Raw genomic sequence first — 11929 nt, 5'->3', positions numbered from 1 at the left:
CCAGCCATAAATCAGGCAGCTGTGAGGCTGTCCTGACCCGAGTCTTTTCACATCCATTTACCACTGATAATGCCTGCTGTTCCAGCGGGCCTCCAGGGGACACAGCAGATCCCTTCATGAATAAGCAGACCTGCTCCATCCTCCAGCTGAAGCCCTCAGCTGGGTGTCAGGAAAGAGTGCAGCGTACTAGCAAAGTGCTGACATGAAAAATGAGGGACAAAGTTTCATGGAGTAGAAGCTGGAACTGAGACTTAAATCATTAAAAACAAAAAGCTTTAGATTCGCTCATCTTCTATTAAAGGTGACCGAAGCTCAGCTCAGGCAGTTTTGCTCATTGATGTCTGGAAAAACTGTTTTGTTGCCATTTATCTCGATCTCACTTCCATCGTCGAAACACGCATAAGGCGTCCGCTGGCGTAGCTGCAGGTACTGAAAGCTAAAGGATAATTACTGTGACCTCCTTCTTTACTGAAGAATTAAAAACTATTAATATTAAAATTCACCCAGTCCCACAACTTTACCCCACATGAGCCCCAACTGATCTTATTCGGCCACAACTATAAACACTTGAGTTTAAAAACTATTTAGACCAGCGGTCCCCAACCTTTTTTGCGCCACGGACCGGTTTATGCCCGACAATATTTTCATGGACCGTCCTTTAAGGTGTCGCGGATAAATACAACAAAACAAAACTAGTACCGGTACCGAAAAAAAGAAGATTTATTCATAACACACGTGAAAAGACCCAGGAAAACCGAGTTAACGATCAAAACGATAAAAACCCTGAAAACTATACATTTCACACCTGAGCCTCAACTCTCGCGGCCCGGTACCAAACGACTCACGGACCGGTACCTGTCCGAGGCCCGGGGGTTGGGGACCGCTGCCTTAAAGGCCGGTCCATGAAAATATTGTCGGGTATAAACCGGTCCGTGGCGCAAAAAAGGTTGGGGACCGCTGCTTTAGATGATTTTTATTTCATATTTAGTGACTACTGTAAGGAAAGCTCTGTGTGTACGGCCCACATGCAGGAGAGCTTGATGGCATAAAGCAAAAAGTGTCACGTGTTTCAAGATCGACCTCAGCCGTGCTTTTATTCACAACTTTTCAAGTGTGTGCATTAGCTGTGTGGCCCTCGAGCACCCAAAGACTCCATATGTGAAGATGATTGTCTCTCACGGTTGTTTCCAGAACACGGGGAGTCGCAGCCAAAGGACACCTTGTGTGCATTATTGAGATGCCAGTGGCTTTGGCAGAAAGTCACTCTTTGATGCCTTAGAAATGAAATCAGGCTTTTTGTCAGGGTCGGTGGTTTGGCCACATCGATAGGGGGCCCCCTCCTCTTCAGTCCTCTCACATCCACCCCTGCACTCTGCACAGACAGATAGCTACACAGCTACACAGCCAAATGCTAATCTAGTCTAGCTGTCGTTGGACGTTTGGAGAAACTGGTTGGCCGTGGAGGAGCGATGTAAAGTGATTGTAATAAATGAGAATAAATGTGTTCGCTACAATACTGAAGAATCTCTCTGCATTTGTTATGTGACAGTTAAGACGTAAAGTCCAAACAAACAGCTGTCTTGCTGCTCTTTCTGTGGCTTTAATAAAACCTCACAGTGAGATTTGCACCGTGTCACAAAGCACAGACCAGTCAGAGCGTTTAACGCCTGCATCAAGTGAAACACACTTTCTGGACATCAAAGAAATTCGTCATCTTAAGACGCTCAGTAAGTTGCAGTGTTTGTTTGAAGTTATTCGAGTGATTACCAGATGCATTTCAGGCAGCGTTTCTCCAGAAACACAACTGTGAAGTGAAACCGATTGGATTATATTTACAGGAAGCAAACTGCACGCGTGCGGCTTCTTGTTTAGCTTTGGGTGAACGTTTTTATTAAACACACACAGTCACTACCGTCCCAATCTAGAAGCAATATCAACACCTCCTTCATAACTGCCCACTTCAGTGCCCATCTCTGTGCCGTTAGAAGGAAGCGCCGTAAAAGCCCTATAAAAGACACTCTATACACTCGCCTTTACAGCATTCATGCTGTTGCCACTGGCTCTGCACTACATAGCCATAAATATCAATCCTTATTACATAACCAGTCACTGAGGATGGATTGTGTCCCAGTGAGTGACTGGGTAATGCTTCCCATGAAATATTGTTCATGAGGCAAAATGAAGCATCTAATGCAGCTAATAAGACCACTGCTCAGGCACTGAAGTCATTATAGTCCAGCTTGATATACTACAAGTTGCAATGCAGCGTATTTCATGTTTTTTGACTCCCCTTAAGAGGAACCGTCACGACTTCAACTTCTGGGCTTTATATTTATGCAATGGTCTGTACTAGCTGCACACACTGTTAAAAACACATTAATCAGTCTCAGTCTTTAAAAAAGTGTTTAATACAAATGAAGGCCTAGGAACACAATCCCGTTGGAGTACCACCATTGATTAAAGACGGAGGTCCTCCCAAACTATCATCACAGGAAGGGATATTAGTCTGACAGCTTTCCTGTCCATACAAAGAGGAGGAAGACGTGAAGAAGTGATTGTGGATGAAGACAAAACCTCTAGCTGTGTTATTAGCACTTCTCTCCCATTCATTTGATGCATTTAGTGCATTAAAAGAGCTCTGCAATGCTGCTGGTTATCAGCTAACACTGAATCCTGGGTCTACGATTTTGACCCTCAGACAACAAGTGAAAGTCACGTGAAAGACGGGAAATATCAGCTGCTCCCCTGCTGGTTCACCAGCTGTTTGTAAAGCAAACAAGTGGCCATGACCCTGATCACAGAAGAAGCTGAAAGTAGTTCAGCCACAGAGCGGTAATTATAGACCATGTTTATTCTGTGAAAACCGACTTGGACTAAACATGACTGCTGCTTAAACCTGTGTCATGAAATTGATAGTTTGACGAGCTTGATGATGAAAGCAGAGGTCTTTAAGACAAAGTATTTATTCATCTCAATAAAAACTGGAGAAAAAACTGAGCAGTAGCAGCTGTGCAGCAGCTAATGTCTTATTGTAGTTTGGCCCACATTATAAAAAGAGCTACAGTTGCCTTCATTTAGCTCCTCCTACTTCCAGCAAATAGTTAACGGCCCAGGTTACTTACAGCACTAAAAATAATATTTGGCATATTGAACATTAGAGGTGGGAATCACCATACATCCCACGATACGATATTATCACAATACTTAACGCACGATACGATATTATTGCAATTTTTAAAAATATTTTGCGATATTCAGATTCTGTACATAAAGGTAAACTTTATCAATATTCATTTTATCTAATATCAAAGTCTCACACTCAGTCTTTCTCTCATTTCAGTTTGATTGTTGACAAACTGAACGGTTTGTATTACAGTCTAGTCCAACTTAACTGAATCAACCATCTGGTACAATTATAGCTATTCTGAACTATGCAGTTTATGAAAACTATGCAGCCCCTTCAGCAACTGAAGGATTTGAAAGTAAATTAAAACAAAATATAATTTTACATTAAATAAAAAAGTTTTAAACTTAATTAAAATAAAACATGTCTTAAATTAAAATAAGTAAACTGTCATGTTTATTGCTGCCAAAAACAAGTTAAACACATTTGGACAGTGAAGGAATGTCAGGATTCAGAAAAAGGATCAACATGCTCTGAAGTCAGAGCACAAAAACCTTTTTGTAACAAAATATCGATTTCTGCTGTCCCTGTATCCATACATTATTAGCAAACAAAATATCACCATGCTACACAGTATCCATTTTTTCCCCACCCCTATTGAACACAAGCTTCAGCTATATCACCATAAAATCACTTCCCTATTTCCTTTGTCTTCAAAATAATCTGTAGTCATTCTGTGTAATTATCAATATAAGAAATACATCTTAATCATGTGTTATTTATAGATTTTGGTTCTGACTCCTTTGAGCCATTTATAGATGGAACAACTGTGTTTTACACCATTAACTTCACTGAAAACGCTTCGTGAATATTCCTCTGGGAACAAACAAATGGCTTGTGGGTGTCCAAAGAAGAGAGCCTTTAGGTCTGTCTGCGAGTGTCTCGTGCTGTCTAGGAAAGACAAAGTCTCTTCACAGGAGAAGAACATTTCAGTCGAATATTTGAAAAGAGCATCCAAATCAGTCAGCGCGTAAACGGCTTTCCTCCTCATGTGAGGGAATCGATTTCACCTGACAGCAACCAGAGAAAAACTGTGTGAAGGTTTTGTTCTGACCACGGTTTCATTATTTGACACTTTGCAGATATTAAATTTATATTTACATTTTATTTGTAAAGCTATCAATGCAGAGTCATTTTAATTAAAAATGTGCTCAAATCTAAGGCTTAAGATCTGAAACAATATCATATATATGAAAATTGGATTTAATTTAGGAATGCAAAGGGAATGTTAAACTCCCTAAAAACACTTCTTCTCTCTCTGACAGCTGGTTGCATCATAAGGACCTGCCTGTCTTCCACATGTGATTTGGAATCACAAGCAACAACCAAAACAATAAAAACCAAAAATAAAAAATGTTGGGAGAATCCACCTTTTAATCATTTTTCATTTATGAAGTGTCCGAGTTAATGCTGAAAGAAAAAGCCCTATAAGCTTCACAAATCCCATGTCAGATAAAGTCATTTATTATTAACGGAATATTAACTAGAAATAGAAAAATATCACATTTTGTGCAATAAAAATTTAATCCCGATATCAAGGCCTCACGGTGTTACAGCAAAAATAGGAACAATGTAAATAATTCATGGTCCATTCATGTAAATTAATCTCCCTCTTGTGTTTTTACTGGGCAAAGCTTTGACTCTCTAATAGCTGCTGGTGGCCATGTTTGCTTGTCAGAAGCATTTGTTTTCCTGCAGAGCTCGAGCTCAGAGCTGCAGCAGCAGGTCTGCGTGGCGGCTGGACTCGAGCCGGCTTTGGAACGACTTGAGGATGCAACCACATGGCCTGGTGGTATAACTGGCAGGCTGTTGTGAAGGACATTCATTAAAAATACTGTGTCTGCTACGTGGGACTGTGCCCAGACTAAATAAGAAACGAAATAATAACAACAATCGTAAGCACAACTGCTCATTTTCATATTAGATATCATATATAATGTTTTTCCAGACTGTCGTAAAAATGTCAAGAAACTGACAGTCAAAAGTGTACGGCCCTGTTTTGTAGTACTCAGAGGCTGTTGGGGGCATTTATTCATATTTGGCGCACCTTCAGATGTCTGCTGGTCACAAACAGCCAGAAAACAGATTGAGGAGGTGTACTGCATCTCTGGGACATTTGTGGGAACGCTACAGCAAAGAGCACTATCCTGTAGGGAAAGACGATGAGCTGAGGGAAACTTCCAGAAACTGAAAAGTGCTTAAAATCTGAGTCAGTTTTACTCAGTTTAACCTTTTGCTGTTGTAAATGATTGCATCCTGCTTCACATTACATAGACAGTTATTTACCTGTTACCATGGTGAAGATTAGTACTGAAGCTCCTGTTACCTTTAAATCCTCCAGATAATTCATTTACTTCAGAACCAGCTAAATGTTTTTGTAAAATATGCAGTAAAATTAACTATTAAAAAGAAAGAAAAGTAAATTCTTTCAAACTCTACCTGCCCGGTCGACCTTCTTTCTCTTTATTCTGAAAGTTGTGAGTCTTTTGTGTGTATGTCACACAGTTGGCATGTTGTAGGGTGGATAGCGTTTCCCTAAGATTTAGCCCCCTCTCTGGTCACTACACTGTCACGAACAATGATCCCAAACACACCAAAGCAGTAAAAGCACACGTTCAATATTTGGCCTAGTTCATTTCTCAAGTAAAGAAATTGTGGCTCATGAAGGAAACTGTACTAAAAGGATTAAAGAGTAACAATGGAGCTTCAGAGTCTCGGGTCATACCTCGTTTCTTTGTATTAATTATTCATGGAAATGGAAAAACAGTATATATGTATACTTCTAATGAGCTTAGGCCCAGGCATGACTGATAGTGTCCCACCGTGGTGGAGGCTCATGTGTTTGGTCATTGTCATTTTGAAAAACTCCGATATTTAACAGGTTTTCTGCGTTCATCTTCAACACCACGAGCTGAAACGCTCCCCCATCGTGTTTTACACACGGCTGTAGACATTCATTCTTGTAAGCAAGAGCAAGAGATGCACACCTGAAGCCATACTAATCTGGACTGACTTAACACTAGTGATGCGTGAATCATGAACGAATCGTTCAATACTCGAGAATCACTTTACTGACTCATGAATCATGATTCACAAGCCCAAATGACTCACTGACTCATCCCTGTTGCTGTTAGCAGCAATATATCTAGCTTATAATTAAAATTGTGGAGAAAAACACAACATCCAGCATCTTAACAAAAAAAAAATTCTGCTCTGAACTGGAAGAAAAAACCCTGAGTAGAAGCTCACATCAAGAAAATAGCTCCTCGGTTCACAGTAGCATCGCTCTGCTAACATGCTAACAGCACATTTGAGCTACTCACCCCCTCCCTCCTGTGCTGTATCAGAGCGCGAGCGAATCACTCACTCACTCACCCCCTCCCTCCTGGCTCACAGCTTCTTCTTCTTCTTGGTTGGCGACCAATGTTAAGGCGCATTACCGCCCCCTGGCTCACAGCTCAGTGGACATTTAGATGAGAAAATATATATTTGACACATTTAAAGAAAATACTAGTAAAATAAAAATAAACAAAATAAATATTTATTAAGCAATTTTGATAGGAAATTGCTTACTTTTAGAAATGTTTTTGCTCTTTTTTGCCCTATAAAATAGTTGTTTTCTTTTAGAATCATTCATCTTAGCAGTAGGATTTACATGAAAAGAGAAACAAATTACGTTTGAGTGAAAATGTAAATTTTTTGCACTCTCTGGTCAAATGACTCAGTGAATCAAATGACTCAAAAACCCGATTCACTTTGGTGAGTGACTCATTAAAACTCGATTCAGTAAAAAGAATCAAATTTACCATCACTACTTAACACGGCCCAACAGGTATTGAGGAAACAGGTCATACTGACGAGACGGGGGCCACTGACACCAGACATGGACAAGAACCAATGATATGGGATTGATCCAATGCTGCCATTGAGAGGGAGCAACACAGAAGGTGGCAGATTCAGGGGTTAAACCAAAGTATCATATTAACTATTTAGGAATTATTATACTCAGACCCTCGTTTTCATTTTTACTTGCCACTACTTTCATCATATTTTCTATAAGAACACACTAAATGTAGCCTTAACTACATTTGTGCAATATAGTAGAATTTCTCCACTGAGTTTAACCAATCTCCCAAACTTACAAGCAGCCAATGATTTGACATAAATAAAAATATTTCTAAATTTGAAATGAGTTTAAAACAGCTGCCTCGTGATTATTGAAGGCATGAAGGTGTTATCCTCCAACTGTGGGTTAAATAATTAGACTGTGTTACTTTGATCCAGCGATAGCCTCGAGCTGATGATGAGTTTTACATTCACACAGCATCTAGGGGCACATCCAGGTCACAGCTCCAACACTAGAACCTATTCATCCATAACATCCAGCAGTTTGGAGGAGAGTAGAAGAAGGGCTTCACTAAGAAAGGCACTGAGGTGATGGTTTTTAATGCCTGTATCTACTCTAAATTTCACATTATATTCCTCTCCATAATTTCAAATATCTTCCAAGAATATGTGGCATTATCCCGCAGCTCAGCTATCAGCCTCTGAAGCCTTATTAATTGATGCACTGCAGTAAAGAGCAGCTTATCATTCAGCATACAGCAGCACGGGCATGTGATGGAGCCATAACTGACAGACAGAACAGATACAGCACAACGTGAAGACCAGCGTGTGCACAGGAGGAGGACAGAGGGGTACCCACGGCAGGTCATAGCAGAGCTTTTTCAGATGAAGCGTCATTACTACTGACCATGCACACTGAAAGAGTGATCATTATTGGAGTGATCAATCTCCTGGTGATTAAATGGTTAGCTATTGTTAATTTGTTTACCCAATTTTTAAGGATGGGCCTAGACACCCGACAGAGGAAGTCTTATCCTTCTTATTCTGTGGGTCACTACCCTACACTCTTCTGGCAACAAGTAATCTCCAACCCTGGAGTGGGTGCTCCACCCTTTGGCATCTGATTTAGAAGTGCTAATCCTCATAGATGCCTGCCACACAGGCACAGGCTGGAGGTCAGGCTGCATGAGGAAAAAAGAAGCACCACAACGTCTGCAAAAAGCAAAGATGTAATCCTGAGCACACGGAAAGCTGCATCCCTCCAGCAGAGCTGAGAAACCTGAAAACTACAGGAGCACTAAGACTCCCCTGGAGGCGCATGGTGGCCCAGCACCTTACTGAATCATTGTCACATTTGTGACCCATCCGTCATTTCTGTGCATGAGTTTTTGCGTTAACGATACAAGTACCACCTGATGTCACTAGGATGTATGGCAGGTGATCTGAGTGTCTCTCGATTTGTGAACACTCTCTCTGCGGGTTGTTCCTTCTTGCTTCGATGACGAACACAGCGTCTACAGGGCGCACAAAACCCACACAAGCCAAATACCCATAACAGAGGTCATTTTTGATACCAGAAAATATCCTGTGTCACAGTGGGCAAATCACAGGGCTGTCAGTGCTGATAGGATCTTGCTCCCAGTCTGAGCTGAAATAAAACAACAACACTGCAGCCACTCTTTAGCTGAACACAAAATAATAGAGAGTCTGAATGAAAAACCTGGCTATTGTCCTGCAGTCCTATTGTGGGAATGAAAGGAGACAAACTGGACTGTGCAGTAGATGGGTCAATCAGCACAGGAACAATGCCACAGCACACAGGAGACAAGCTGAACTCGCATCCAATCATGTCCACAGGAAGCCGAACAGCCTGTTGCTATCTTATCAGTTTTCTTCTCTGCAGAGTCGCAGCGTTTACCACAAAACTACTACTTTCAGGACTCTCAGCACCTGAAGTTAAAACTGAAGACACAAGACCTTAAACTTAGTTCGCAGATGAAGTCTGTGACACCTCGAACTGCATAACTGTTGAATATTCTGCTGTTTTCACATTAAAATGAGCAACACCAATAACATTAAACACACATTTCCTTTGAAATTAAAGGTAATAAATAAAAAGAGCTTTTCCCCATACAGTACCTCACTAGAAGGACACTGCCGACGCCCTGCTTTGCAGTTTTAGAAAACATCATCGTGATCCACACCGAGATGTGGGTGGGTTTTTCGCCTCCCCACCACAGTTGATAAATTTCAGCTCGGTTGTTCTTGTGCTGACAAACAGGCAAACAAACTGCATTCATCACATTTCTCCGCCTCAGCTGTAGTTTGGCAGAAAACACCCATAAACAACTGGTGTATACTACAGACAGATGAGATGGGATGATAGCAGGAGCAGCCGTCTGTGTTGTTACAAAGCTTATGATTAAGAAACATGTTTATCTTTGAAGGTGCTGCAGCAGGAAACGCAACCTGCTGCAATCTGATCTCATTCTTAAAGCAACTGTGACTCCAGACAAATAAAAACAGAGCCGAGCATCTGTTCGCTTTCATGTTCACAGGAGGAAAGAAGGGAAAACCGGTGTTTCTGCTGAGGGAAGGATGCACAGGAATCTTTTGGGTTCGGGCCCAGATAGCGGTCCCAGGAGTGAAAACGCCTTTCATGATTTCACACAGCAGGTTTTAAGACCCACACGAGGCACTGTTTTAAGACAATCTCCTGCTTTGGTCTATGACACAGTATGCTAATGAGACAGCAGAGTGGGGAGATGTGTTCTTGGAGATTTTTCAAGAAACTGTCAACAAGGAGAGCGAGTAAGATTCCCCATCTGCTTGGCCTGTTTGTCATCTCAGATTTAATCAAATTGCCTTAATTTTGTTTGGTTTTTTAATTAAAAATAGAAACAATAAAGTTGAAAAGAGTGATGTATTTGTACATTTTAAACATTTAGGTTTATGGGACTAATGCTGAGAAGCAGAGGCATCAATCCATACCAGGCAGCAGACTGAAGGAGACTGCGCTGGGTCAGTTTCAGGTCAATGAGAGCTGCAGGTGGAGGCAGGATGTGCTTAGACTAGCTTAGCATAGTAAGTGGCCAATGGCTCAATCCAAAGTAAAAGTAAACCCAGATTTCACTGATGAACACGTGTTGGTGTGCTTCTTGCATTATCATAGTAATACTGGTTCACCAACATTGCAACTGACCAATCAGGTTGCTGTGATGTCACAGCTTTGCAAAGTGAGGATAAAAGAAAAAAAAAAACTCTCCAAGAACAAAGTGTAAATATTGCATTTATTTTCTTGATTAATTTATTCAATATAATCAATATAATATCAAGTCAGTTTTCTGTTAGCCAAATGTAGGTTTTAATAGCAATAGCTAACTTCTTGGCTAATCTTGGCTAACTGAATAGTAAGACAACGTCATTGGTTCATTTATGACGATAAAGGAACAACATCAAGGGGCTATCAGATCGTGCAATACGACAAGTTTTCAGAAAATATATTTTTCCTCCAAGAAGTGCAAGACCAGTCAGCAGCCAATGAGAATGAGAGGTCAGAAGAGACTGAGATCCATTACTTTGGACACATTAGCCTGTAGTATCTACAAAATAAGCAGTTTAAGCTGCAGCAATGAACATTTTCTCGTTATACTTTGATTTAATTGTGTCATATGAAATGAAAAAAAGCCCTTCAGCTAAATAACTGCATGGTTGTGCCCAACCAATGTCACTGTCACCTACCATAGATAGAGGTATGTATGAAACTGTATGTAGGGACGTTTCCAGTGTTTCTACCAAGTTCATGGAAGTGACAATTTTATATGCACTTATTCACATGGCCACTAGAGGGCGCTGAACTTGGGCACTGATATCGGCAGACAGTTTAAAGACTTACAGTGTGTGTGTGTGTGTGTGTGTGTGTGTGTGTGTGTGTGTGTGTGCGTGTGTGTGTGTGTGTGTGTGTGTGTGTAAATGTTTTGTATTTTGGAAAAGATAATCGTTTTTTGATGATTGATTTTTTAATTATCATACCACTTCTTTAATCTTAAAAGTTAATAGATTATTTCATCTGGTAGGTTTCATGATAGCAGCTGTCATGTTGAATATCACAGATAGATAGATGAATAGAATTTGTTTAAAAAGTGTTTAAAATCATTAAAAATAGAGCTATAAAGTACGGCCCTGGTTAGTCCTCTTGTCTCTCTAACCTGGATAAAATAGCTGTATATACAGAACGCCAAAACAGCCCTTTCCACCCATATGTTTTCATACTTGTTCATCCCTGAAATTACACACAATTTATCAATGTGCAGAGGATGGCTGAGTGTGAGCAGAAATGGAGGGGAGCCAGCCTGCATTCAGCTGAAATGCCAGCAGCTTCAGATGGAGCTGTGATCAAGACAAAGAATCACAGCTTTTTGGTATGTGAAGTTATTTAATCTTATCTAATGAAAACCTGGTTTTCAATCAATCTTATTTTCAAAAAGTGTGATTTGACATTTTAAAAGCAGTTAATTTATTTTACATAAGTAAGTTAATGTTCCATTGAAGGCTTTTTATGTCACTTTTCAACTGTATATATATATTTTTTTCTTCATGTAGAGTTCTACTCAACCATGTCACGAATTAGCATTAAGAGTTATTTAGGCCTACTCTTTAATGGTCTTAGTAATTATGACTGAAGAGGAGGTGAGATGATGTAGTTAGAGCCACAAAGCCATTAACATAGGACATGGCTGCTGCCTTTTCTATTATAAACTGAGCTTCTAACATTCTTTGCCACTAGTAGAAGATCTAATTCAGAAAAAAGCTTTGAGTTGGATTTAAAGGTCGAGGACAGAAAAACAACAAGTTTTAATTGAAAGTGTTGCCTCTTTCATACATATTTGAACAAGCACT

This window comes from Neolamprologus brichardi, chromosome 7 (genome assembly GCF_056152115.1).
Source record: "Neolamprologus brichardi isolate AB-2024 chromosome 7, ASM5615211v1, whole genome shotgun sequence".
Taxonomy (NCBI): Eukaryota; Metazoa; Chordata; class Actinopteri; order Cichliformes; family Cichlidae; genus Neolamprologus; species Neolamprologus brichardi.
Note: the sequence above shows the minus strand (reverse complement) of the source record.